This window comes from Equus przewalskii, chromosome 6 (genome assembly GCF_037783145.1).
Source record: "Equus przewalskii isolate Varuska chromosome 6, EquPr2, whole genome shotgun sequence".
Taxonomy (NCBI): domain Eukaryota; kingdom Metazoa; phylum Chordata; class Mammalia; order Perissodactyla; family Equidae; genus Equus; species Equus przewalskii.
Genome location: NC_091836.1, coordinates 711,460 through 738,290, shown reverse-complemented (window position 1 = coordinate 738,290; position 26,831 = coordinate 711,460). Strand labels below are relative to the sequence as shown.

The 26,831-nt window shown below is 63.1% G+C and overlaps 1 long non-coding RNA gene across 1 annotated transcript; it reads right to left on the bottom strand.

Annotated features, from left to right (window-relative positions):
- Positions 1-8,450: 8,450 nt before the first annotated feature.
- LOC139083752 (uncharacterized) lies at positions 8,451-12,170 on the bottom strand. Its single transcript, XR_011540654.1, has 3 exons — positions 11,353-12,170; positions 10,914-11,233; positions 8,451-9,596 (listed from the first exon to the last, which is right to left on the bottom strand). It is a non-coding gene; the product is annotated as an uncharacterized lncRNA (long non-coding RNA).
- Positions 12,171-26,831: the final 14,661 nt, after the last annotated feature.

Sequence of the window (26,831 nt, the reverse complement as noted above, 5' to 3'; positions counted from 1 at the left end):
GGCCGTCCTCTCACGAGCTCACAGCGTCCTTGGAAACAGATTGTGCACTAAACCCTGACCTCCGTCCCGGGCGCCGGGAGGCGGCTGCAGGGACACAGGGGGACAGCCGCTCGGCCTCGCTCCCCGCCTGGGAGACACGTTGGCGGGTGTGCTGGGAGAAGCTTCATAACCCTCTTCCGGAGAACTCCATCGGGTCTCCAGGAAAAGGGGGGCGCTCGGAAAGGTTACGGGAGGCCGCTAGGAGCAGAATCCTAAATGGCTGATAAGCTCGGCAGAAACGTGTTTTTATTCTCTTCGGCAAATTTTAAAAAGGAGCTTAGCTCAAATTGTCAGATTTTTTTCAATCCCAACAATCGGTGCGGAGATGCATTACTGGCAAATGCTCACAATGTGTGTCAGTGGCAAACAGGCTGGAAAACAGGCTTGTACGATGTTGTGACCGTAATTCATGCTGGGAATTGTACCCCTGAAAGTGCTTAAAATGGCACGTTTTATGTTATGTGTATTTTACCACAGTTTAAAAAAACTGATAGTGTTATATTCCAAAAACATTCAACTGTACTCCCCAAACAGGTGAATTGTATCTCAATGAAGCCGTTTTTTAAAATATAGTATTATGATGAGGTCTCAATGTTTTAAAGTATATATTTTATTTTAAAAATACATACACGTATGTATATATTATATGTATGTATGTATATGTATAATTAGTGGATATTTTTTGCTCTCTTTTCTGAGATTTGTTTTTTCAAAAACTCCTATCACTTAAAAACTTTATAATTTAGGGGCCGGTCCCAGGGCTGCGGCGGCCCAGGGTTTCACTGGTTCGGATCCTGGGTGCGGACATGGCACTGCTCATCAGGCCATGCTGAGGTGGCGTCCCACATGCCACAACTAGAAGGACCCACAACTAAAAAAAAATATACAACTATGTGCCAGGGGGCTTTAGGGAGAAAAAGGAGAAATAAAATCTTTAAAAATATATATATATTTAAAAACTGCAGGGCCGGGCCCAGGGCCAAGTGGTTGGCTTCTTGTGCTCCACTTTGGCGGCCCAGGGTTTTGCTGGTTCAGATCCTGGGTGCGGACACGGCACCGCTCATCAGGCCATGCTGAGGCGGCGTCCCACGTGCCACAACCAGAAGGACCGACAGCTAAAATATGCAACTATGTACTGTGGCTTTGAGGAGAAAAAAAAAGGGGAAGATTAACAACAGATGTTAACTCAGGGCCAATCTTCCTCACTAAAAAAAAAATGCTTTGTGGACCCTCGGTGTATATGACGTGTTGGTCTTCCTCCCAAAAACCTACCATCCCAGGCTGACGTGAGAAAAACTTCAGTGCAACCCCAGCGGAAGGGCGTCTTGCCACACTCCTGCCCGGTCCCCCTCACACCGGCCCAGGGCATCAGGAGTGTCTGAGGATGTCCCAGCCCAGAGGGGCCAGGAGATGGGACACCTGAGTGTCACCTGGGGTCCTGGGACAAAGGACGTCAGGGGAGACTGAGGACTCTGGACAGAGTATGGACTTTAGTCAACAAGGACACATCGATTGTGGTCATCAGCGGGGACACACGAGACAGGCCTGAATAAGACACCAACCACGGGGGACCCGAGCTTGGGGCACGCGGGAACCCTCCGTGCCAGCTTTCCACCTTCGCTGTGAATCTAACACTGTTCCAAAAAGCAAACTCCATTAATAATAGTAATCGTAACAATAAAAGAGCCAGAAAATGCTTTACAAACACGGCCTTCCTCGGCCCGTGCAGCTGGCAGCCCTGTGGTCCCGGGGGGCAGCCGAGGGGTCACTGTCTGTCCAGCCTTGGGCGCCGCGCCCACCCTGCACATCTGCTGTCCTAGGACCTGAGGCGCCCACCCCTCGCCGCCCTCCCGCCCCTGCAGGTGCCCGGGGACCGCCCTGACCTGGGGAGGGGTCGAGGCCCAGGCCTGCACTTGGAGTTGGGACCCTTGTGGAACCACAGGCCACGGCATGGCGCCCGGAAGCCCCCAGGGCATCCCTCCCCCCTGACTGCCTGATGCCCTTTTGAAACCATTCACATGTTCCCTCCAGGAAACGACGGGCTGCCCCCCCCCCCCTCCCGGCACAGGGTCCGGGACGAGCTTCCTTCATGCCGTTTGCGTCCCTGGGGAGCTCCCGGGGCCGCCGTGGCTCTACCCTCCCGGGCACCCTGGAAAGTTTCGTCACCACGGTGGGATTCACTCAGCTCAGTGGCCCCAGGTTCCCGCAGCGGAAACCGTCGCCTCCCAGGTCGGGTCTTCAGGCACAGACTCTCCCCACACGCACAGGACGGTGACGCTGGAGACGGGCAGGGCACCTCATGTCTGCACCTTGTTGGGCAGACTCTCTGGGGGAGAGGGGGACCCCGATGGTGACAGGAACGACCCCCTGAAGCTGAGACAGTCCGGAGGACGGCCGGTGCAGGCCCCAGAGTCCTTCCTGCGCTCGTGGCACAGAAACGTGCCAGGGAGGGGACACGGCGGGCAGAGACCCGAGCCTACGGAGTGTGCAGGCCGCCGGCCCTGCCCAGGTGGGCCGCCGTTGCTACGTGTCAGACCCAGGACAGCCCTCGGGACGGGAGCGTCAGAGAAACAGCAAGTGACTCTCGTCTAAGTGTGTTACCGTGCAGCGCGTGGGACCCGCTCGTGCCAGGAGACTATTCACAACCACACAGTGTGACCCCACGGACGCGAAATATCCAGAACAGGCAGATCTCCAGACAGAAAGTGGGTCAGTGGTTGTCAGGGGCTGGGGAGTGACTGCTGATGGAGATGGGGTCTCCTTCTGGGGTGACGGAACGTTCTGGAACTAGACAGAGGTGGTGGTTGCACAACCTCGAGAATGCGCTCAATGCCCCTGAATTGTTCACCTTAAAATGGTTCCATTTACGTCCTGCAAATTTCACACCGATTGGAAAAAAAAAAAAAACCTTCAGGGTCCACTTTAGAGGGGGAATTTGTTCCAGAAGCTGGGGCATCTGACAGGATCGGGGATACCAGCCACCCACCCAAGCAGGGCGGGCGATCTGAAGTCCAGATGGGGACCCTTGACATCCTGCCCAGGGCTTCACAGAAAATAGGGCCCATCGAGGAGTGACCACAGCCCCCTGCAGACACCGCCACTCCCTCTCAGTGCAGAAATCACTCCTGTGGGCATGAGAGGCCCCCGGCACCCAGCATCCCCCCTCCCTGACTCGCACCCCCAGTTGGATGAAATGCAGACCGCCCCTGGGGAACGGGGACGCAGCTGGCCCTCTGGGGGTTCACAGACCAGCGGGGGACCCGAAGCACATCTCGGACCCCTGGTCCTGTCCGACACACCGGAGCAGGACGGGCTGGAGAGGCAATTAGGAGCCAGGGGCGGATGAATCATTGATGGTCAGTGCGCACGCAGCCCCGCCCCGGCTCGGTCTGCCCTGATTATGCATTCACGGTGGGAGAGGAGCCGGCGGGGCCTCCCTCGTGTTTTATTCATGCATCAGGCTCTGGAACCATGCCCGAGTTTAGCAGGGAAGCCAGGCCGGCACGAGGACGGAAAGCACCGGTTACCTGTGGTCACGACGCCCGCAGGCTTCCGAGAGGTCGTGGGTGGGAGCGCCGCCAATGCTGCTCAGGACCAGCACCCCCCGAGCGCCGTCGCTCCCCTGGCCGATCTGCCCCCAGAACCACAAGCTCCGATGGGAAAAGGCACCAACCCCAGTAATTTCCGGAACAGGCTGACGGGGGGTGGGCAGCAGGCTTCTTATTTAAAAAAATACTCTCTGTAGCTCATCGCTGCCTGCCTTTGCTCTGGAGTGGTCAGGAAAGTCGCATCTGCCCTCGTTTCTATCCAACGCTGTTTCTGAGTTGGCCGAACGCCGCATCTCCTTGTCATTTTGCACCTCGTGGCTCTGGGGGGTGGGCCCTGGGCCCCCTGCCCCCTGGGGCATCCACGGGCCAGCCCCCTCTGTGGCTCGGCCTAGCCCTCAGCCCAAGACCAGCCCCTGCGGCCAGCTCTCTGCAGCCAGTTGACGCCTGCACTGCCCTCCGTCACTCGGCATTGAGGGGGACCCGGCGGCCCCGGGGGGAAATAGCCGCTGGTCACAGTTCACGATGCCGCCGGGTAGGGGATGGTGGTGCCCCGCAGAGCCAGCGATGGTCAGATGGAGCGGGGCCTCCACATCCTCCTCAGACTGCCCTCTGGTGCCCGGGTGCGAGGGCCGGCCGTGACCTCATCCACCGAGAGCTGTCAGCCGGCCTTGTCCAGCGGGTGGAAAGGAAGGTGTCACCTATTGTCTCCCAAAGGGACACACAAAATGGTCACAAAGACAGCCTGCCCGCCAGGGCTCTCAGACCCCGCTTCTCCGGGGCCGCGGGGCCCGCAGACCACAGGCGACCGGCAGAAAACTCGGAGCGACAGGCGCCATTGTGCCCCCGCCGGGACAGGCCGCGGCTCTCGGCAGCGTGTCCGTCCGATTCCGGGAGAACCGGACCCCGGGGGAGCTCAGCCGGCCTATTGTGTCCCTTTCCTCGCCTCGGCCCCCGGCCCCAGCCGGACTCCTGGGGCCCAGACCCTGTGGGCAAAGGCCCTGCCACCAGGACAGGGTCAGAGACGAGGCCGAAGGCATTTAGGGGGGCAGGGAGTGACCCCACAGTGAGTAGCCGGGTGGGATGTGGTGGCCTGGGCCAGCCCATCAGGTGCTCACCCCCCTCCTGACTCCAGAGCCTCTGGCCCCGGCCCCCGGCAGCATGACGGGCGGGCCCTGCCGCGTCCTGTGGGTCCCCAGGTGCCGGGTGTGCAGGGGAGACATTAATATGGATTGCAGGGAAATCTTCCGGAAGGTGGAAGGAAGCGATATTTTGCTTAGAGCCAAAGAGAAAAGAACTCAGAACAAGACTCGGTGTTTCTTGCCTGAAGGAGGAGGGGACGGGGGGGAGGGCAGCCAACGTGTCACCCCCGGCCACTGTCCCCTCCACTTCCAAATACAGGCCCCATCTGCCCCACAGGTTCTGGGGCCATCGAGGAAGGTGGCAGAAAGTGTACCACGGCCCCATCACCGTCAAACCACTCCCGGCACGGACCCGCCCGCCTGGCCCTCCATCCGAGCTGGACGGGACCCGGCCCGGCCCGACCCGGGGAGGGGAAGCAGGGAGCCTGGGGGAAATTAAAGCAGACCAGAGAGGGGCGGCAGGTGACAGAAAAAGCACACAAATGACTAAAAATGCCTGGGGAAGGAGGAGCGGAAGATCGGAGTCTCCCGTCATGGCCCCCAAGTCGCAGTCACGACCTCCCTTTGGGGCCTTTCAAATGGGCCGAGGGGAGAAAGGAGGCCAGCCCTGGCCCCGGTCTCAGCCCCGCTGGGCAGGGCTCCCCTGGCCTCCCTCCTGCGGCCGGAGCGGCAGGCAGGCGACAGCTGGCCCGAGCCCACCTGGGGCTGTCTGCCCCGCAGGAGGAGTCACGGCCCGTCCAGACGGACGGCGTCCCACGGGAACCGTCTGCCCGGACTGAGGGCCGAGATAGGGACACGCCGATACGTGGTAAACCAGTTGGTTACAGACCCGCAGGCAGGACGTCCCCGTTTGGCAAGAGACAAGAGTCTGCGTGAGCCGCGGCTCCACCGCAGAGACACGCCAAGACTTGGAGGGGCTGCCGTGGACTCGGGGTAGACACGCGCGGGGTGAGAATTTTGCGGCTGGGTTTGGGGGCTGTTCTGTGTTTTCCGCCACGCCGGCGTCCCGCTCCGTGACGGCAGCCAGGCGCAGAGACCCGGGGTGGCCGGCGCGGGGGGCGCGAGGGCGGGTGTCCGGGAGCCGGCCTCGCGCCCGGCTCACCGGTGACACTAATTCCCTGTTGGAGCAGGGGTTAGCGCTGCCCTTCGGTGACCCTGCTCGGGAACGGTGACAACTGTAAAATCACAGACTGTCGGGTCGGGGGGACCTCAGATCACGCCGGCGGCAGCTCATTGACGCGGGGCTGAGAAACCAAACGCACACGCCGGGCTTCCAAAAGACAGGCGCGTTTGCCCCCAGTTAAAAACTGCTTTTCTCTGTATTGTGAAAATACATCCTCGTAGAAAGTTCTTTTTAAAATTCAGAAAATGGACAAAGGAGAAAGAAAAAGACACCGAGAGACGGACACCCCCCCGGGCGTGGACCGATGTCAGCATCCTGGGAACAGTCCCGAGAGGGAGTCTGTATATTTCTAGACAAATGAGATGGTATTTTTTATCCTGTTTTAATTCTTTGAACTTTTGGAAATAAGACAGATTCACGGGGGCTTTGCAGAGACAGCACAGAGAGGCCCCCCTGTGCCCGTCGCCCAGCGTCCTCCATGGTGACACCTCATGTAACTAGTGCCACCTCTGGACCAGGAAAGGGACACCGAGACAGGGTGTGTGTGACTTCCGAGCCACTGCACCGCGTATGGAGACCCGCGTACCCCACCCCCGGCAGGCGCAGGGCGTTTCCGTCGCCACAAAGATCCCCCTCCAGGCCCCTGGACCCTCTCCCCACCCCCCGCGCCGCCTCCCTGACCGCGGGCACCCACGCGTCCGTTCCCCGTCTCTGTCCTTCTGCCACTTGGAGGATGTCCTGTGGGTCCTGCCGCACATACGGGGCCTCTGCCGACCCGCTTCTCCACGCGGCTCGATACCCCGAGATGCGTCCGCTTGGCTGTCCGGCCTCATGCTTTGTTCTTTTGTCACACCGAGTAATATTCCGTGGTGTGGTGCACCTTCTGGCCTAGTGGTCACCTACCGAGGGGCACCCGGCCTGGTTCCCACTCCTGGGCTGTCGCAAAAAAAAAAAAGAAAAAAAGCTGCCCAGAACCCTCATGCACGGGTTTTGGTAGATGTGAATTTTCATTTCTCTGGGATGAATGTTAGGGACAAATACGGCCATTGCTGGGTGGTGCCCTAAGTTGTTTTATACGCTTTTTGGTGAGTAATTTCCGCCCCCAGTGTATCAAGGGCAGTGTCCCTCATAGGATGGGGACGTGCCTTCTTGGGACTCCTCCCTATGGCAGTGTCTCCCCAGATTCCCCGAATAAGCATGCAGGTTGTTCTGGTTGCAGGAGGGGGACGCGGCGCCGGACACACAGAGGGCACCCTTGAATGGTGCGACTTTCTTTTTTTTTTTTTTTTTTTTAAAGATTTTTAAATTTTTTTCTTTTTCTCCCAAAGCCCCCCGGTACATAGTTGTGTATTTTCTTTTTTTTTAGTTGTGGGTCCTTCTAGTTGTGGCGTGTGGGATGCCGCCTCAGCGTGGCCTGATGAGTGGTGCCGTGTCCTCGCCCAGGATCCGAACCAGCGAAATCCTGGGCCGCCGCAGCGGAGCGCGAACTTAGCCACTCGGCCGCGGGGCCCGCCGCTATGATGCAACTTTCGGACCCTCCGATTCTAGAAGGAGCGAACCCACAGGCTCCTGTTGATACTTATGGCTGCGAGCTCTCCTCACTCTTTTGTTGTGTCACCTTTCTTGTGAATTGAGATACAATTGACATACAATGTATTAGTTTCAGGCAGACAAGGTGAGGATTCCCACGATCGTCACCCTAAGTCTGGCGAACATCCATCACGACACATAGTTGCAAATTTTTTTTCTTGAGATAAGGACTTTCAAGGTCTTAGCGGCTTTCACATACACGACACAGTGTTATTAACTCTAGCCGCCACACTGTGTGTCACATCCCCAGCACTTCGTTATTTTACAGCTGGAAGTTTGTACCTTTTGAGCCCGTCACCCATTTCGCCCACCTCTGGCCACCGCCAATCTGTTCTCTGCATCTATGAGCTCGATATTTTTTTTTTTTTTTCCAGATTCTGTGTGGAAGGGAGATCATACGGTATTGGTCTTTCTCTGACTCACTGATTTTACTTAGCATAACGTTTTAAAAATAGATGATTCAGACCATTGGTAAAAAAAATTAAGCTTTTCTTTTTTGACCAATATGTATCATATATAATATATGAAGGATGTATACATTGTAGCCAATTTAAATCTCTATCAGTCGTGCAGGCCATCCCAAAAAACAAACAAAAGGCATCTCCTTTTGGGCGAATTCCTTGATTATCGGCGCCGACGGCCCCTCCGGGCCGTAGCATTTCTCCCGCCGAGACCCGCGAGACCCACGTCGTCGTCGTGGCCTCGCTCCTTCCCCCCGGGCTGTCGGTCTCTGCCGATTCCTGACAGATGTTTTACACGAAGAATGTTAATTGTGCGTCTCCACTGGAACACATGTTAATTTCTTTTCAACTTTTCAGTGGTCGAATCTCTGAAGGTTTGTTTTTTTTTTCTTTATGGTTTCTGCCTATTAAAGCACATTTAGAAAGGATTCCCTCGCCCCTAGATTGAAAAAAAAATATTTATCTGGAATTTCTTCTGGGACTTTGTGTTTCCATGAATGACCCCGGAAGGTGTTTTTTAAATGAACTTTTATTTGGGAATAATTTGAGATTTACAGAAAAGCTGCCAAGCCGGCACGTTGGGCGCCAGCCACCCGCTGCCCCCCGCGCACCCGCCGAGGACGCTGCCTTCCTCCACTGCACCCGTTTTCCCGCTAACATCTTCTTCCCGTTTCTGGATCCCACCCAGAATTTCACGTTGCATTCAGTTGTCACGACTCCCCAGGCTCCTCGGGCCAGAACTTATCGTCATAGAAGAATCTGCCCTGTTTTTTTTCCCTGGTGGCATTTACACAAATTATTTCTAATCTCTAGAAGAGATGCGACCTGATTTGGAAATGGAGTCTTTGCAGATCTGATGGAGGGAAGATGAAATCGTCCTGGAGCGGGGTGGCCCTAATCCACAACTGTGTCCCTTCTAAGAAGAGGGGAATTTGGACGCAGACACACAGGGACACGGCCGCGTGACGACGGAGGCAGAGTTTGGAGGGACGTGTCCCCGAGCCGGGGGACGCCAACGATTGCCAGCGACCACCAGAAGCTGGAAGAGGCAGGAAGGACCCTCCCCTGGAGCCTCCTGAGAGAGTGTGTCCCTGTGACACCTTGATTTGGGACTTCTGGCCTCTGGAACGGTGAGGAAACAAATTCCTGTTCTTTGAGGCCGCCCCGTCTGTGGTCATTTGCCACAGCAGCCCCAGAAAACCGCTAACTCAGTCACTCGGGACAGATCTGGGCACACGGTGCCGGGAGGGCCACCAGGCCAGGGACACGGACAAGGACCGGCTGCCTCACACGGGAGCTCCAACAGGGAGCCCCACCCGGTAGCCTCTCTAGAGCCCCCGCAGGCCAGTCCCCACGTTTATTATAAAATGGCAGATAAAGCTCAGCGACCACGCGAAGCCGACTCAGGCACTGGCGCTCGAAGGAGGAGGGACCGCAGCCTCATGCACGGCTGGTGGGGGTGTTCACGGGGCAGCCCCCGTGGGAAACAGGACGGTGGGTCCTCAGAAGTCAAACAAAGAACCACCACGTGAGCCAGCAGTTCCACTCCTGGGTATAGACCGAAAAGAATTGAAATCCGGGACGTGGAGAGATCTGCGCGCCTGTGTCCAGAGCAGCGTGATTCACAGGAAAGGAGGAAGCACCCCGAGCATCCAGCCACGGATGATGGACACTCACAGCGAGGTCCGTCCACACCCTGGAATATTACGCAGCCATGAAAAGGAAGGAGATCCTGACTCCTGCTCCCACGTGGACGGACCTGGAGGACGTGATGCTCAGTGACATCAGCCAGACACAGAGGGACACACACTGTGTGGTCCACTCACAGGAGGTCCCCAGAGGAGCCACATCCACAGAGACAGAAAGTGGATGGGGGGCCAGGGGCTGGGGGAGGGGTGGGAGTCAGTGTTTCCTGGGGACAGAGCTTCAGTTTGGGGAGATGGAAAGTTCTGGAGACGGATGGAGGGGATGGCTGCACAGCAACGTGAATGTGCTTCATGCCGCTGAGCTGTACCCTGAAAAACGGTTGACGGTAAATTTTATGCTATGTGTATTTTATCACAATTTTTAAACATAGAAAGAGAAGCAGCAGCTTGGACCCACGTGTCCAGGGGTGGGCTGGCTGCTCAGCAGGGGGGCCGCGGCCTCCTGGTGTCCTCACCCTCGAAGGTGGCGACTCTCACTGGAGAAAGTGAATTAAACCCGCACCACCCTGAACTCTGCTCTCTGGTCCCCACGGGCCGTGCGGACAACACCAGGAGCTGTAGAAACACCTCGCTGAGCGTCAACGCCGTCCCGACACCAAGGCCGGGGGGACGGCAGAGACATTGGCCTCCTGGGGATCGGGCCCCAAATGGCAGGGAGTTCCGAGCCGGTGCCCACGGACTAGAGGGGGCTGAGGAGTGGCCTGAAGCACACCTGGCCACAGGCCGCCCCCCAGGGACCCTGGCCTGTGTGTCCGGCCTCTCCCCGCTCTGTTTGGTGACCCCCAAAAGGATACGTCCCCGTTGCAAACCCCAGAACGTGTGAATGCAACCTTATTTAGACAAAGGGTTTCTGTACGTGTTATTAAGTTAAGGATCTCGAGATGATATCGTGCTGGATTATCTGAGTCGGCCTCCAATGCAATGACAACTGTCCTCATAAGAGGACAGAGGAAGAGGCGAGAGACACAGACACAGACACAGAGGAGAAGCCATGTGACGACAGAGCTGGAGACTGGAGGGAGGCGGCCAAAAGCCCAGGGCCACCCGGGGCCCCCGGAAGCTGGAAGAAGCAGGAAGGACCCTCCCCTGGAGCCTCCGGAGGGAGCGGCCCCACCCGCCTCATCGCCCGGGGCCCAGTGCAAGGCCTGGCACATAGTAGGATGTCAGTAAACTGCCTTAGTCCACGTGCTGACCCATGAGCCCCAGCCAGGGCCAGCCAGCCTGGGGCAGCCTGGGGCGGGGACCAGACCCCTGTGGCCACGAGCGTCACCTGGGGCCCTCCCACTCCCCTGGGGCACCCCACTCACCCAGGTGGGGGGTGCTGTCAGCGTGCGGCCACCTGTCCCAACACAGGTTTGCATCCGAAGTTACCTTCCTACGTCCACAGCCTGGAGCACGACGCAGCCGTGAAGAGGAGCGAGGCCCTGACACGGCTGCACATGGACGGACCTGCACCCACGACGCTCAGGGAGAGAAGCAGACACAGAAGGACACACGGCGTGTGATCCCATGGACATGAAACGTCCAGAACAGGCAGATCCACAGACAGAGAGCGGGCTCGTGGGGGCCAGGGGCTGGGGCTGATGCTGATGGGGACGGGGCTGCTTTTGGGGGATGATGGAATGTTCTGGAATAAGATAGAGGTGATGGTTGCACAACTCTGTGAGTGTATCAAATGCCACCGAATTGTACACTTTAAAATGACTAATTTTATGTTAAGTGAATTTCATCTCAATGGAAAGTTACCTTCCTGATTCCCGTCTGTGTAATGCACAAGTCGGGCGGTCGCTGTCCACCGACACAGGAATTGAAGACGAGCCTGCGGGGTGGACGCACCGGGGTCGGGAGGCCCCTCCGGAGCGAGGTCTGTGTGGTGACGCGGCTTCCGTGTAGCTGCCAGGAAGCAGCGTCAGCAAAGGCCGGGGGTCCCCGAAGCGGAGGCGGGCTTGCGTCCAGCCTGCAGAGAGGGAAGTGGCCACTGGCCGAGGCCCACCCCGTCCCTCATCCGGGGGCCTGCTCGTGGGGGGGCGGCTGCACCCGGGTTTGCAGAGTTGAGTCTGGGGTCTGGATACCCGGGACGCAGCCCCCGGGAGGGCCCAGACTCTGCAGCGATTCCAGCACCAGACCGGCCAGGGGGCTTCCCACCGCGGGGGGGCCGACACTGTTCCCATTTCGCAGCCGAGAACACCGAGGCTCACGGTGGGCTCTGCAGGCCCCAGACCCGGCCCCCACGTCCGTCCCAGGGCTGCCACTCCCGCCCTACTCGGCTCCAGCCCCCCGAGCCCCCCAGCCCGCGGCCGGGCCCCTCGCACGGGGCATCTCGGGGAGGGGAATCGTCTGTTCTCCTTAAGCCTCCATCTTTAAGCCGGCCGTTGCCGGGCAACGGTGTGCGGCTGACCTTTGTGCAGAAATAAAGGGTGACCTTCCCGACGCGGTCCCCCTGCCTGCCGCCCCCCCCCCCCACCCCCTCCATGGAGCGGTTTAAAGGCATCTGTCTAAACAATGCATTATGGATTTCTCTGCCGGCCGCGCACGGCCCGAGAATTTCAATCCTGGAGCCCGGCCTGTCCTAAACTTGAGGAAGGGACAGCACCCCCGAGGGGGTGTCAGAGACACATGACCCAGGCGGGGAGGGCCTGGGAACCAGCCAGGGCCTCAGACGTCGCCCCGAGAGCCAGCTGACGAAGATCAGCGTCTCAGCCTCGGTTTCCCCATCTGGAAGGTGGGGTGCTGCGATGACCCAGCGAGCAGAGGTGACGGGCCGGCCAGGACGGGGCCAGTAAGGGGCAGCCCCTGATGGACGGATGGCCGCCCAGGCCCAAGGTCATCGCTGGGCCCTGGGCGGTCCCTCCAGGGTCAGACAAGGGTCAGCCAGGCGAGAGGAGGGCGGCAGGCTCAGCTGGACTCGGCCCCACCCAGAGGCGGGCCGCAGCACTGGGACCCTCGACACCCCGGGCAGGACCCGCCCTCCCAGCACTGCCCTCCGATTTCTCAGCCACGTCGGAAACAAAGGGGCGAGAACAGGGGAGGGACATTTCCTGGAGGCCTCCCTCAGGCAGGATTTCTGCGCTGAGCCCCTTCGCCGCCTCCAGGCAGCCCTCCCTGCCTGGCCCTCCTGATGGGCACACAGCCCAGCCACGTCCCTCCCCTGTTCTAAACTCTGCTGTGGCTCCCCAGTGCCCTCGGGGGGAACCAAACTCCTCCTGGAAGCCCACCAGGCCCGGGGTGGCCTCCCCGCCCCTTGCCTTCTTTTTCTTGCTCCAGCGGCAATGGCTGCCCAGAGGCCCTGCAAACACTCCAGGCTGTGTTGCACCTCAGGGCCTTTGCACCTGCTCTTCCTCCTGCCTAGAGGTCACCTTCCCCAGAAGTATGGCTCCTTCTCTCCCTTCAGGTCTCAGCTCTAATGACACCTCCTCTGAGAAGCCCTCCTGTCCCTTCCATTAGAACTTGTCAAGACAGACAGAGAGACAGAGACAGAGAGAGACAGCGACAGAGACAGAGAGACAGGTCTTTCGAGCTCATTTACTGCAAGCTTCCAGAGGACAGGCACCAGCCCTCTATTTCATTTTATCTTTATTTCGTTTCATTTCATTTCATTTCCAGACACAATGCCCATTGATTCTGTGCCACACACTGTTCCAGGCGCCTTACAAATGTGAGCTCACTCCTTTCCATAACCACCCAGTTACCCCGATGTCCAGAGGTGGAGACTGAGCTCCCAGAGCACACAGCCGGAGCTCAATAAATGCACGTGCGTCATGTCTTATGAGCAGTGGCTGCACTGGGGCCTGTCCACGCCCTCATCTGCTCACAGCTGGGAGGGCTCTGTCTCCAAGTCTCGTCTGTCCCCAGAGAGGGGGACCTGGACACATCCTACTGGGGACACAGCTGGCCTGTCCCCCTGGCCCCCTGCACTCAGCCCCTGGTGTGATGCTTCCTGAGCCCCTCACCCGCCCCTGCGGGGTCCCGTCATGCCGAGGGGCTCCCTGCTGGACACAGTGGACTGGCCTTCGGGGCCCTCCCTGAGCTCCAGGGTCAGGCCCGGCGGCCTTTCCTGAGTCCCCGCGGCCACGCCGGGCACACAGCAGGCGCTCACCGATGTAGAAACCCCAGAGCTTGGGACGCCAGGCGCAGGATGTGAGGCGGCCCCTGGGCCCGGGGCCACAGTGCACGGGGGTCCGTGGAGGTGGGCTCGGGGAGGCCGGGCAAGCGGGGACCGAGGCTGCTGGCCCGGAAACCTCGTGCACGGCCTGTGCCCACAGCCTCTGCCTCTCCGCGTCTCTGTCTCTCCGTGTCCCCACTCACCGTGTGACCTCTGGCCTCCGTCCAGCGCAGCCTCCGCTGTCTCAGACGTGGGACGTTAGGAAAAGGAGGAGACGGGCCCCCTCTGGGACCTGTGCACCCCCTGCCCGCCGAGGAGCCGGGGACGCGAGTCACCATGGCACGGAGGTCGGGCCTCCCCCAGGGCCCTGGGCAGACAGGGCGGCTTCCGGGGGGGCCTTGCACCTGTCACCACCACCCCCGGCGGGCGGACAGGGGGCTGCAGGGCTGCCCAGTGTGGGGCGCTGTGGACTCCAGGACCTCCCCCCAGCCCAGCCCCCTGCTTGTCCCCCAACAGCTCCCCACAGTGGGGACGAGGTGGGAAGTCACTCCACTCAGACCCGCCTCCGACATCAGGGGCCACAGGAGGAAAGTTGCCTTCCTGAGGGTCTGGATGGACAACCGGGAGGGGTGGACACAGGGACACCCTCTCCACAGGCCCGGCCTGCCCTCCAGCTCTGGCAGTGGTGACACCCCCGTGAGCGGGAGCATGCGAGCAGGCACCACCGAGACCCGGGCTGCATGGAGCTGTCCTGCAGCTGCACAGATGCGTGTGACGCCCGGCGCAGGGTCAGCCTGGAGCCGCCGCCTCAGGGTGCAACACCTGCCAGGCAGCAGCCAAGGAGACCCTGCCCGGGGCCTCCAGGCCCACACGAGGCTGCGCCCTGGTGTCCAGACGCCCCACGCTGGGCCGGGTGCTCGCCCTTGGCTTTCGGCCTCGGGGTGCCCTGACCTTGTGTGAGGGTTTGTGCCCAAGACAAGGACCCATTAAAGGGTTTTCCAGCACAGCATTCCCTTCGTAACCGCCAAGAGGGCGGGGAACGGCCAACTGCCACCAGTGGGTGATGGGCCCACACACGTGTCCACCCACACGCTGAAATACTATGCAGCTGTGAAGAGGAGCGAGGCCCTGACACGGCCGCACGCGGATGGACCTGAACACACGACGCTCAGAGAGAGACGCAGACACAGAAGGACACACAGCGTGTGACCCCATGGACAGGCAACGTCCAGAACAGGCAGATCCACAGACAGAGAGCGGGCTCGTGGGGGCCAGGGGCTGGGGAGGGGGTGGGGGTGATGCTGATGGGGACGGGGCTTCTTTTGGGGGGATGGAAATGACCTGAAATCCGTCGTGTTGACGGACACCTAACTTTGTGGATCTATTACAACAAATGATCTCTGCGCCTTAAATGAATGACCTGTAAGGTATGTGAATATTTCAATAAAGCTGTTTAAAAACCTGACATTCCCTCCTGCCCTATGTCACCTTTCCCCCCCTGACTCTGGAAGTCCACCCCCAGGTAAGCTGCAACTGCACCTTGACCTGGGGCCACACCCAATGTAGCCTCGTCTGGAAGCCTTGCAAGGTAGTGAGCTTCCTGTCCCCAGAGGCATGCAAGCAGAGAGCAGCGAGCCATGGGTGGGGCTCCCCGCCCTGGTGACGCAAGTGGCCTCTGACTCTCCGTCTCGGCATCGAAAACCCGGAAACTCCTGGCTGCTCCAACTTCCCGGCCGGGCTTGGGGGCCACAGGCGGGGGCGCCCCCCTGAGACGGCACCTCGGGGCTCGGCTGTGACCGGAGCGCCTCGCGCACACAGAACCGTTTGGGGATTTTCCACCGTCTTCCCTTCAAGTCAAGGGGCCGGTCACGGTCGCGGGGCATCGGTGACACCGTGCATTTCACGGTGCTTTCATCACGGCCGGCCCGGCTCACAAAGGCCCCTCTAAGCCCTTCTGCGCGTATTCTCTACGTGGGAGCCTCCGCGTTTCCTATGAACTTCAAAAGTGCCAATCCGATTACGGCGAGGGGCGGGCAAACAGGGGACGGGAGACGGGCCTTTCTTCCCCGACCTGGACGCCCGGGGGGCCTCGGGGACCCTCATTAGGCCCGTGATGCTCCCACAGACCCTCCCGCCTCCCCGCCAGCCGGAAGTGGTGGCGGTGGCCCCTGAGCCGCCCTCAAGGGCCCTTCCCTCTGGGGCAGGAACACCGGCCGGCAGCGGGGTCGGGGCATCCGGGGTCAGCTGACCCCACTGCACGTGGCTGAGGACACGGGTCCCCGGAACCCCGACTTCCACCCAGGCCGCCCGCAGCCCGGGAAGTGGGGACGGCCTGCTCCCCCTGCCCCCCATGGGAGGAAGCAGCACCCGCCCAACCTCGCTGAGCCGGGACCTCCTGACAATCTTCCGGCCTCACTGTGTGGCCGGCAGGGATGTCCGGCCAGGGCCCGGGACCCAGATGAACCCTGAGGGCCACCGGGAGCCACCGAGGACCAGCCAGGGGAGGGTCATGTGCCACCTGGGGTTTTCAAAGTCCCCCTGTTCACCCCAGGAGGGGGGGCAGTTAATGGGGCCCGGCCCAGGGCAGAGGCTGGGATGAGGGCAGTGGCAGGTTGTACGGGGTGCGACAGACGGGGAGGTCAGCGCCCGGCCCGGGGGCAGGAAGGGCCGGATTGAGCTGCCTACGATCTTCAGACACGAGGCTCCTCAGGACCCCGACCAACGTGGAGAAAAGGATGAAAACTACTCGAATGTCCACACGCTGGACTATTATGCGGCCGTGAAGAGGAGCGAGGCCCTGACATGGCCGCACGTGGACGGACCTGCACCCACGACGCTCAGGGAGAGACGCAGACACAGAAGGACACACGGCGTGTGACCCCATGGACGGGAAACGTCCAGAACAGGCAGATCCACAGACAGAGAGCGGGCTCATGGGGGCCGGGGGCTGGGGAGGGGGTAGGGGTGATGCTGATGGCGATGGGGCTTCCTTTTGGGGGGATGGAATGTTCCGGAACTAGAGGTGCTGGCTGCACAGCTCTGTGAATGCACTGAAACCGCTTCAAATGGGTGGAGTTCACGGTGCGTGAACCACATCTCGATTCAAAAACACACACGCGAGAGTCGCCGGCGCTCCTGGCTGGGAACTCGTCTGTCTCTTTCCTCAGCGTATGATGCCGCCGCCTCCGTCCGTTTTCGAACGTCGGTCTCCTGCGCTCAACTGCGACTTTCCGGAGGGAAGGGACTGCGCGTCAGCACACCCGCTGACCCATTTGTAGTAAACGTTGTTGAACGGAAAACAACGATGGGCGTCAGCAGGTGGGGGGTGCGCCAGCCACAGGTGGGCAGCTGGTGGGGGACACTGCTCTGTGCCCGGCTGGTCAAGCGTTTGACACACACGGGGAAGGGAATGGCCTGTGCAAAGGCCCTGAGGCAGGCATAGGATTGGTTTGTTCTAAAGACGGAACAGGGCGGCCAGGTCTGAGGTAGCACCCAGGGTGGGGCAGGGCCGGGCACACAAGGCCTGTGGGGTGAGGGTGCGGCCCGATTCCTGACTCTCGGTGCCTTGAGCCCGTATGGGGAAAGCAGCCGGAGATGTGGTTCAGGGACAGAGCAGGACAGCTCAAAGATGGACCCACCAGCCCCAGGCTGTCCCCTGCCTCCCAGGGCCTCGGGGTTGGATCCGACCCCTGACTGTGACCCCAAGTGTGCTCGGTCCCCGCGGTGTTGTAAGGACATGTAAATGTGTAAAAACAGACGGCACATGGGGGCAGGACTGATGGGGGCATCGGGGCAGCTCCCACAGTGAAAACAAGAGTGGGTTCCAGGGCCGTGTTCCCTGTTGTGGTCAGCACACAGAAAATGGTCCCCAGACATGCTAACCACTCAGAAGGAGGACCCAGAGGGGCTAATACACAGACGGGGACCCAGAGGGGCTAATACACAGACGGGGACCCAGAGGGGCTAATACACAGAAGGGGGACCTAGAGGGGCTAATACACAGAAGGGGGACCCAGAGGGGCTAATACGCAGAAGGGGGACCCAGAGGGGCTAATACACAGAAGGGGGACCCAGAGGGGCTAATACACAGAAGGGGGACCCAGAGGGGCTAATACACAGAAGGGGGACCCAGAGGGGCTAATACACAGACGGGGGACCCAGAGGGGCTAATACACAGATGGGGGACCCAGAGGGGCTAATACACAGAAGGGGGACCCAGAGGGGCTAATACACAGAAGGGGGACCCAGAGGGGCTAATACACAGAAGGGGGACCCAGAGGGGCTAATACCCAGAAGGGGGACCCAGAGGGGCTAATACACAGAAGGGGGACCCAAATGAGCTGTGAGTGACCAAACCTTCTCTGCCTCAGTTTCCCTTCTGGAAAATGGGTCTCGAAAGAGGATTAAGCCAGAAGCCGCGTGAGGAGCTGGCCGAGGCGGGAGGGGCAGGGAGCAGGCTTGGGTCCCCGTCGGGGCTGAGACCCACCCTGAGGGTCTGCCAGGTGGGCACCGCCTGGGCTCGCTCGCCCGGGCCCGCTCAGGCCTTCCGCGTCTCTGATCCTTCCTGCTCCGCATGGAACCACATCCCTCGGCCCCCCGCCCTGCGCCGCCCGGACCCCCAGCCTCCTCCTGGCCCTGCCCGACCCCACAGCCAGGGGACGGCCCGGCCGGGCAGGGCCAGGAGCCGGGAGACACAGCCATCTGATCACAGCAGTGCCCTCTGCCTGGACTCCAGGCGCCGGGGCCTCAAAGGCCTGGGTGTGGGGCCGGCCCTGCCCCACCTCTCGCCTAGTGTCCAGTGGACACGCCGGACCCCGCCCAGGGGACTGCGCATGGCTGTCCCCTCCGTGCAGCTCGCTCGGCCCGGCCCAGAATTTCTGAGACCTCAGATTTCAGCCCAAACGTCACCTTCTCAGACAAGCCCACTGGTCGTCCGTGTCCCCGGGTCCCGGCTGTGGTGGGGAAGGGGTCCTGAGGCCCCTGAGAAGCCCCCCCCACAGCCCTGGTAGCATGTGCGCAGCCCCCACGCATGGGCAGGACCCCGTGCCTCAGTTTCCCCAGCCGCCGGGCTGCGTGCGCTTGGGCGCCCGGAGCTGGTGATTCTGAGCTGCCTCACGCGCCGGCCTCTGTGCGCAGCAGCCGGGTCAGGGGTCGGGGTCAAGGTCGGGCCCCGCTCCTGTGCGCACCCCTCGCAGGCTGTCCGGCCCGGGGTCCGGGCCTCCCTCTCAGGGCCGCTGTCGGTGGGGCAGGAGGCCGGAGCGCCGAGGGGTCGCGGGCGTCCCCCCGACCTCCCGGCAGTGGCCGCGCGCCCCAGCCTCTCTCGGCCTCCGCTGCGGAGCGCGCGTCCGCCCGCACCGCGTCTCCACCGGCCTCCTCGCTCCACCTAGCGGCGGCTGGAGCCCGGAGCCGCGCGGGGCCCAGAGAGGGCACGGGGCCTCCAGGGGCGCACAGCAGGGTTCGGGCCCAGAGAGGGAGCAGGGCCCCCCCCCGCCCCCCACCCCTGGGGCGCACAGCGGGGGTCGGGCCCAGAAAGGGCACGGGGCCGCCGGGGCACACAGCGGGGCTCAGGACCGGAGGAGGAGGCACAGGGTCACCAGGCGCACAGCGGGGTCGGGGCCTCAGCAGGGCTGCGGGGCCGCACGTGGGGAGCCGAGGGGGCACCACCATGACAGGTGGGGCCTCATCCCTGCCTCTGCTCATCTTGGTCTGACAAAGAGTCACAGTCTCTCGTTACAAGGTTGGGAAACTGAGTCACGGAGGGGACCCGCCCCTCCCCCCCCCCCGGGGATCACACAGAAAGTCAGACGAGTTCTAACCAATCTCCGGGGTCCTGGGACCCCATTTATGCCCTTCTTCCTCCCCCGACGGAAAGAGAGGGGGCCCAGGGTGCAGGCGAAGGGGGAGGCCGGGGTGCGTGTGGCCAGGTGGTGGGGTGACGCTGACCAGGGGGCCGTCCACACCACAGTCCTGCTGGACTCCAGGTCAGATGTGAGCTGAGCCCAAACCCCAGCTCTGCCGCCCGCCGCTCGGTACCCTCCGTGGCCTCAGTTTCCTTGTTGGCGAGATGAGTGTAATTATGGGATAGCTGTGAGGTGCCGGGGAGGTGAGTGTTGACGGTCGATGTCTGTACACAGTAGGCATCCGATAAATGCAGGCTGCAGACTAACAGGGAGAGGTGTTGTCCCCAAGGCTCGTCCCCGCTCCCCGCCTCCCCTCCCCTCCCCTGCTCCTCCACCCAGGCCTCCCTGTGTTCCCCAGGACACTGTGCGCCTTGCCACCTCGGGGCCTTTGCACGGCTCTTCCCCCTGCCAGGGACGCCCTTCCCTCCTCGTCCCCCTGATTGCCGCCAATGCCAGCTTGCGTGCGGTGCCCACGGCATCCTGGCGTTCGGCGCGGGATCAGGCACACAGCTGGCACTCAGGAAACGCACGAAGTGGGATGAAATCAGGGCGGACCCCCGGCTGCCCTCCCCCCACCCCCTCATTCCATCATTCCGGGGAAACTGAGGCCCATAAAGGGGGCAGCGAGCGACAGCGGAGCCCTCGCGTCACCCGGTGGTGCAGGCGGAGGAAGCCACCGCCACCCCCTCCCCGCCCCTGACCCCCGCGGAGGGCCAGGCGGCAGAGGCAGAGACCGGGCCAAATTGAAATTGATCGTGGGGAACAGCTCGGCAGGGTGGAACAGACACGGGGCCGCCGGGGAGCGAGGGGCACCCGAGCATGCGAGCGCATCCCGGCCAGCGACGGAGAACCGTTTAATCTTCCGTGGAAGCTTCTAGCGGCGGCCTTGCGGGAGCCGGGAGGCCCTCACGGGGCTGAGTCGCTGTGGCTGGCGGAAGCGAGGACGCCTCCCTCCCTGGTTCATCCGTTCGCCCCTCTCTTCCCGGAGCATCGATCGCCGTGTGCCACCCCCGCCCGACGCCGTCTCAAGTCCCTCCTCGGCCGGCCCTGCGGGGTCGGTGGAAGCAGAGAGGGGACCCCTCCCCTTCACGGTGGAAGGTCAGGGCCACAGCCCGGGCTGCAGTGCTGAGCTGCATCTATTGAGCGCCTGCTGTATGCAGAGACCGGCCTGGTTAATGTACTTCCTCCTTTTAGGTTTCCGGCAGCCGTGGTGTTTGTATTCTCCTCGTCCCCCCGTGGGGGTGGGGGGCCCAGAGAGGAGAGAGGCCCAAGGACTCGCACCCACGGAGGGGGAGCTGGGAGCCTGGTCCAGGCCACCATGCTCGGCGGCCAAAGCTTTTGCCGCTGTCTAGAAGACCATGGGAGCTATGGAGGAGTCTAGAGCAGGGGAGGGTGGTCAGGTGGGGGTCCCCTGGCGCCTTCTCAGTGGGGACAGCTGGGCCATGTACCTCCCCCGTCCATCCCCACCCCAGGGGGTACACTGAGGCACAGAGCCAGTTAGAAGGCAGGTGTCCAGCGTGGCTGTGACTTCCCGGGAACTTCCTGTTTGGAGGCTCAGAGAGGGCGGCTGGTGGCCCGGGGTCACCCAGCCTGGAGATGGCCGGGCCCGATTCCACCCAGGGCCTGGGGGGCTCCCGAGGGCTCTGCCTGCCCTCAGTTTCTCCCAGGGCCTCTGCGGGGTGGTGACCGGACACGTGGCCCGGGGAGTAGCTGTGTTCCCCTGAAGCCCCTGCAACCTTGACCCGGAAGCCCCCCTCGGCGCCTGGGGCGGGGGTCGCAGCCCGGCCCCTTGCTCGGGGGTGCCCCTCCCGGCGAGGGTCTCCACCCGGGATTAGGGGGCCGGGGTCGGGGGTCAACGGCATTTGCGTCGCCTCCTTTCAGGCCGCGAGCGGATCCGTTCTCCCTGCCACCTCGCATTTCCTGGACAAAGGCCGGGCGGGGGGCCGTGCAGAGGGCCGGCCCAGCACCCCTGGGAAAGCCCGGCCGCTCGGGGAGGGCCCGGCTCGTCCTCCAACGCGGGAGCGCCCAGGCTGCAGATGGGGAAACTGAGGCTGGGAGCGAGACAGAGCCGGGGCCGCCTGGCCGCGGAGCCCCTCCGCTGAGGGTCACGGCAGCCCGGGCCGGGCAGGGGGGTCCCCCCCGGCTTGAGCGGCCGGCACTGGAGGCGGTGGCCGTGACCGGGCGGGCGGGCGGGGGGCCGGCGCCGACAAAGGCGGGCAGGCCGGGCCCGCGGGGGCGCGTTCCGCTCGTCAGCGCCGGTTCCACTTGAGTCCATCCTGGACAGGCCGGAATAATCCCTCCCACGCCTGCTGCTGGGCCGTGACGCCTTGAAGGGGCCCCGGGGCCTGACTGACGGCCGGCCCGGGGGGTGGGGGGTGGGGTGGAGCCCGGGACCCTGCCCCCCAGTGCTGGGAACGGCGATGATGGGGAAACTGAGTCACAGGGAGGCACACACATTCTCCTACGTCACACAGGCAGGGCCCGGGCACCCGGGTGGGCCTCGCTGGGACGTCCCCACCCTCACGGCCGCACAGCCGCCCCTGTGACCCGGAGGAATCCGGGGGGCCTGGCCCGGCTGGGCCTCGGGGTCACTTGCCTCCCGTTCCTCCCCCAGCACCTGGGCGACAGGTGCGCACACAGGTGGCCGGACCGGAGGTAGACGGGGAGGCCCAGCCCGAGCCCCTGGGAGCGGCCATCTGCCCGTGCCTCAGTCTCCCCGGCGGGCAGGCGGGGCTGCCCTGCAGAGCAGCCCTCAGCTCGGTGCACGGGGCGCAGAGGCTGCACCTCCGCCCTCCTCCCCGGCGCCCGGCACCCAGGAGGATTCTGCAGGTGGGGACGGCATCCGGGAGGAGGGGACAGCTGGGCTGGGGGCCGTGGACCACAAGGGCCAGCTGTGGCCTCGGGGAACGTGGGGCCGGGCTGGAGAAACTGAGCCCCAGAGGGAGGTGGCCTTGGGGGGTCAATGTAGTCACAAGAGATGCTGGGAGGGAGGCCGGGGCCGCGTGGCCTACAACCCTGGGGGGGCTGCCTGTCACCTTCAGAGGAAAGGACTCAGAGCTTTCCTCCCGCCGGCCACAGGGCCTTTGCTCAGGCAGGTCCCTCCACACCGGGCGACTTCCCCGAAATCGTGGCCCCAGCTCCCGGCCTCCCTGAGCGGCTCATCCGTCCCGGCCGGGGCCTGGGCTCCTTGGCAGCTCCGTCGGGACAAAGACCCCCGTCTCTGGCCCCCGTCTTTCAAACCCACCGAGGTCACCTTGTCACCTGTGGGAAAACCCACCTGGGGCAGGGACAGCCGTGCGAAGCGCCTGTGACCGTCTCTGGACGGCGTGGGCTTCGGGGCGCCCTGGGTGCCCGGTCAAGCAGGTGCCGTGGGCGGGGCCCCTTCCCTCTGGGTCTGGGCCGACCTGGGCCTCAGTTTCCCCAGCTGTGAAGCAGGTGCTGGCTTCTGCAGAGCAGGCCCCACTGCCTCTGCCCCGACCCCCGGGGCCCGCTCCGCCCAGCCCTCCGCGGCCCCCCCGTCCCCCCCCTTCTCTGCTAATCCACCAGCCGGCCCGCGCCTCGGTTTCCCCTCCCGCCACCTAATCCCCGGATTGTCGGAGGCCGGTTTTACATACATTTAGAGGCTTTTCATAATAGATTTACTGGGCCCCAGAACGGCCCTCGCCGCGATTAGCGGCTCCTTAATTGAAAACGCCCCTCCCGCCCTCCGCCCCCTCCCCCAGGCGCCGCGGAGGGAACGGGCCAGGGAGGACCCCGGAGCCGCGCGGGCCTCGTGGGGGCTCCCCATGTGCTCTGATGGGGTCTCCCCGACATCGACGGGCGGGGTGGTTCTGCCAGGACATCCCCAGGGAGATCCGCTGCCACCCGCAGCCCGAGGGGCCGAGCCGGGACTCGACCCGTCCGTCCCACAGCCCTGGGGCCGGGGGTCCCCCTGTTCCAGGTGGAAGCACATGACTCTCCCCGGCTGAGGAGCCGGCCTCACTCGAACCCGGGCCTGTGGGACCAGGGCCGGGCCTCCCACCCTGGGGCTCAGAATTCGGGTCCCGGACCCCAGATCTTCCTCCCTGACCCCATAAGAGCCTCCCCAGGGCCCCCCCCATCCCAGGCTGCAGGGGTGCAGGGATGTCTGCCGATGCAACGGGGGGCGGTCGATTGGGGGCCCGGAGCCGGTGACGCGTCCCACCCCCCACCCCCAGCCATCGCTGCTGGGTCCCCAACCGGGCAACTTAATTCCTCCTGTCACCAGGATGTGGGCCGGGTTTATTTATCTGCTGTATATATGTGTTTTAATTTAAAGATCTGCCAGCCAGCACGCTGACTCCCGCGGAGCCCCCACCGTGGTCCCCCCTCATCCAACGAGGCTGTTCCCCACCACCCTCCAGCCCCCCGGCCCTCCCCGAGGATTGAACGCTGGAGAATGAGCCCAGCGCCTCCAGCCCCGCCCGCCCCTTCGGTGAGAAAGAGCACTTGATTTGGAGTCCATGTGCGAGACACACTCATTCAGTCATTCAACAAACATTCATTGAGGGCCAGCTGACTTTGGGCCGGACAGTGGGGCCCAGGAGGGAGGGGGGATCAGACAGCCTTGCCCTTGTAGGGCCAACCACTCCAGTCACTGAGAACCCTCCAGGCTCTGAGCCCCCATGGTGTGCCACTGTGGCGCCGTTTTCCAGATGGAGAATCTGGGGCTCTGGGAATAGCGGGGACTCCTCAGTGGTGGGTGATACAGACAGTGTGGGAACCCTGCAGCTGTGCCCTCGGCTAGCGGGGGCAACTGACCGCTCTGTGCCTCAGTTTCCCCTCCTGGCCACAGGGCATCTAGAACCGCAGCCGGGCCCCGTGTGTGATGGATGATGACAATAACAGCCCCGGGTGTGCGGGCACTCTGGCGGCACGGCCCTCATTAACGCTGGCCGGGATATTGCGAACATAACTCTGGCGGGCCCGGCGGGTGGCGGCCAGGCGAGGGCGCCGAGGGGGCCTGAAGTGCCCCCCTCAAGGGTCAGCGGGTGTGCCGAGCGGTCCGAGGAGGGCGCTTTCAGGGGGACGCCCCCCCCCGTGGCGGGGTAATAAGAGACCCTGATTCTCGCGGCTTCAGGGTGACCCGGCCAGGCCAGCAACCCTCAGAGCCACCGCGGACCCTTGGCGCCCAGAAGACATCCCCGGACGGGCCCGGTCGCCCCTCCTCTGTAAAGTGGGTCTCAGAGGGGTAAACTGAGGCCCAGAAAGGAAAACGCCCCCTGCCCTGAGTTGGTGCTGGAGTCTGAGCCTCTCACCCCGTCGCACAATCGGGGAAACTGAGTCCCGGAGGGGCGTGCAGCTCAGCCAAAGGGCGGAAGGAGGAAACCAGGCCGACACCTCGGAGACCAGAGCTCACGCCCTCGCTTTGTAAATGGGGAAACTGAGGCCCAGAGGGCGGGGCTGGGGCCTGAAGGGGGAGAGAATGCTCCTTCAGTGTGGGGACCGGCCTGGAGCCGCCAAGGGAGGAGCCGGGGAGCGGGACGTGGTGTTGGGGTGCAGACTCCAGGTGCCCGTCTCAGGCTTGGGGCCTCCTCTGGTGCCCCCCCCAAGCCCGGCTGTCCTTTCCCCACCTGCCCAGCCCGAGGGTCCCCGGGGCCGGACCCCCGCCTCCAGCCTCCCCTTCCTCCCCCAGGATGCCCGTCGGGGCTGGGAGGACGCGCCAGACGCCTGCCTCAGTTTCCCTCTCCTCCGATGGCAGGGTCCGTGATGGAGGGGGGAAGCGTAGGGGGCTCACAGAGAGCCCGTCCATGAGAAAGACCCCCTCGCCTCCCTCCGCCCTTTGCCCCTTGGGGGCTGGACCTCCGGGGGGCGGGGATCCCCTGGAACGACTTTCATAGGTCGTTTTCCAGAGCTTCTCCCACCCCCAGGAGCCGGTGCTGTGGCCCAGACCCAGGGATGCAGAACCCACGGCCCGTGGTGGGGCGACCTGGACATGGGCGCCCCCAACCCTGTGTGGCGGGGACATCAGAGCCTGGGGAGAGGGCAGCCCTGGGGTCCCCCCAGCCTGGCGTGCGGCCGATGTTTCCTGGAGGAGGGGGGTGGGGGCGGCCCCCTCCGCCCAGGACCCCGCTGCTTTGGGGGTCCCCAGTCTCATCCACCGGCTGCCCCACACCCAGCTCCTGATCCCGGAGGCCTGGGTCTCCCTCTGGGTTCACCCCAGGACCTGTGGGGCCTCGGTTTCCCCATCTGCACAGGAGAGAGGGGGTCTCCTGCCCGGCTCCAGGACCCCCGACCCCACAGGCTGCATCGTCCATTAGGTCCCATCCACGGCCTCCGGGCCTCCGTCTCTGGGTCGACGGGGCGGGTCAGGGGCTGTGGGGTGGGTGGCCCCCGGGGGGGTCTCTCTCTCTGGTCCCGGCCGCCCCTGCCCCGCGGCTCCCGGTCCCCGTAAGTGAGCAGAGCATCAGGCGACAGTGTGGACAGAAGAGGCACAGAAGGGTCCAGCAGCCTCTGGACGCCTCCCGGGGCGGCCCAGGTCCTGGGCGAGTCCGCTCCCCATCCCCCGCCCCCAGTCCTGCCCACAGCCCCCCGGGGCTCCCCCTGCCCGCCTCCTTCGCTCGGCCTTCGGGGCCACCCCCCTCGGCCCCCTCCCTCCCTCCCTCCAGGCTCCATGGAGCAGCACTTGGTCTGGTCCTGCCACGGGGCCTGTGCTCGGCATTCGAGGCCCCTGCTTCTCCCAGGTCCACACCCATCCGTGGCGCTAACGATACCATCATGACAATGACCAGAGCAGCCCAGCAGCTCCGCGGGGAAACTGAGGGAGGGAGGCGCTCCGGGACCCCCTCACCCACAACCCCGGCGGTCTCCTCCGCGCCGGCCACACCAGCCGCGCTGCGGCCACTTCATTTGCGGCTCGTGTGTCGTCTTGCGGTGATTTATGGCTCCTCGGGGGCCCCGGGCTGTGAACTCGCTTTTTATTCATCCATCAGGGGCCGCCCGGCCTCCTGCCACCTGGACCAGGTTCCCACTGCAGTGGCCTCCTCCGCGTCCCTTAAGTCCCCCAGATCGGGCCCAGGAGCCCTGAGGGCACAGACCGAGGGAGGGCCCAGCACGGGCTGCACACAGTAGGCGCTCACTAAATGCACGCTGGGGGCGCTGATGTGGACTCAGGAAACGCGACCTGTGGTGGACACAGGTGGTTCCCGAGAGACCCGGGCCCCAGATGCCAGAGTCTGGGGGGACAGGGGCGCATGGCGCCTGCG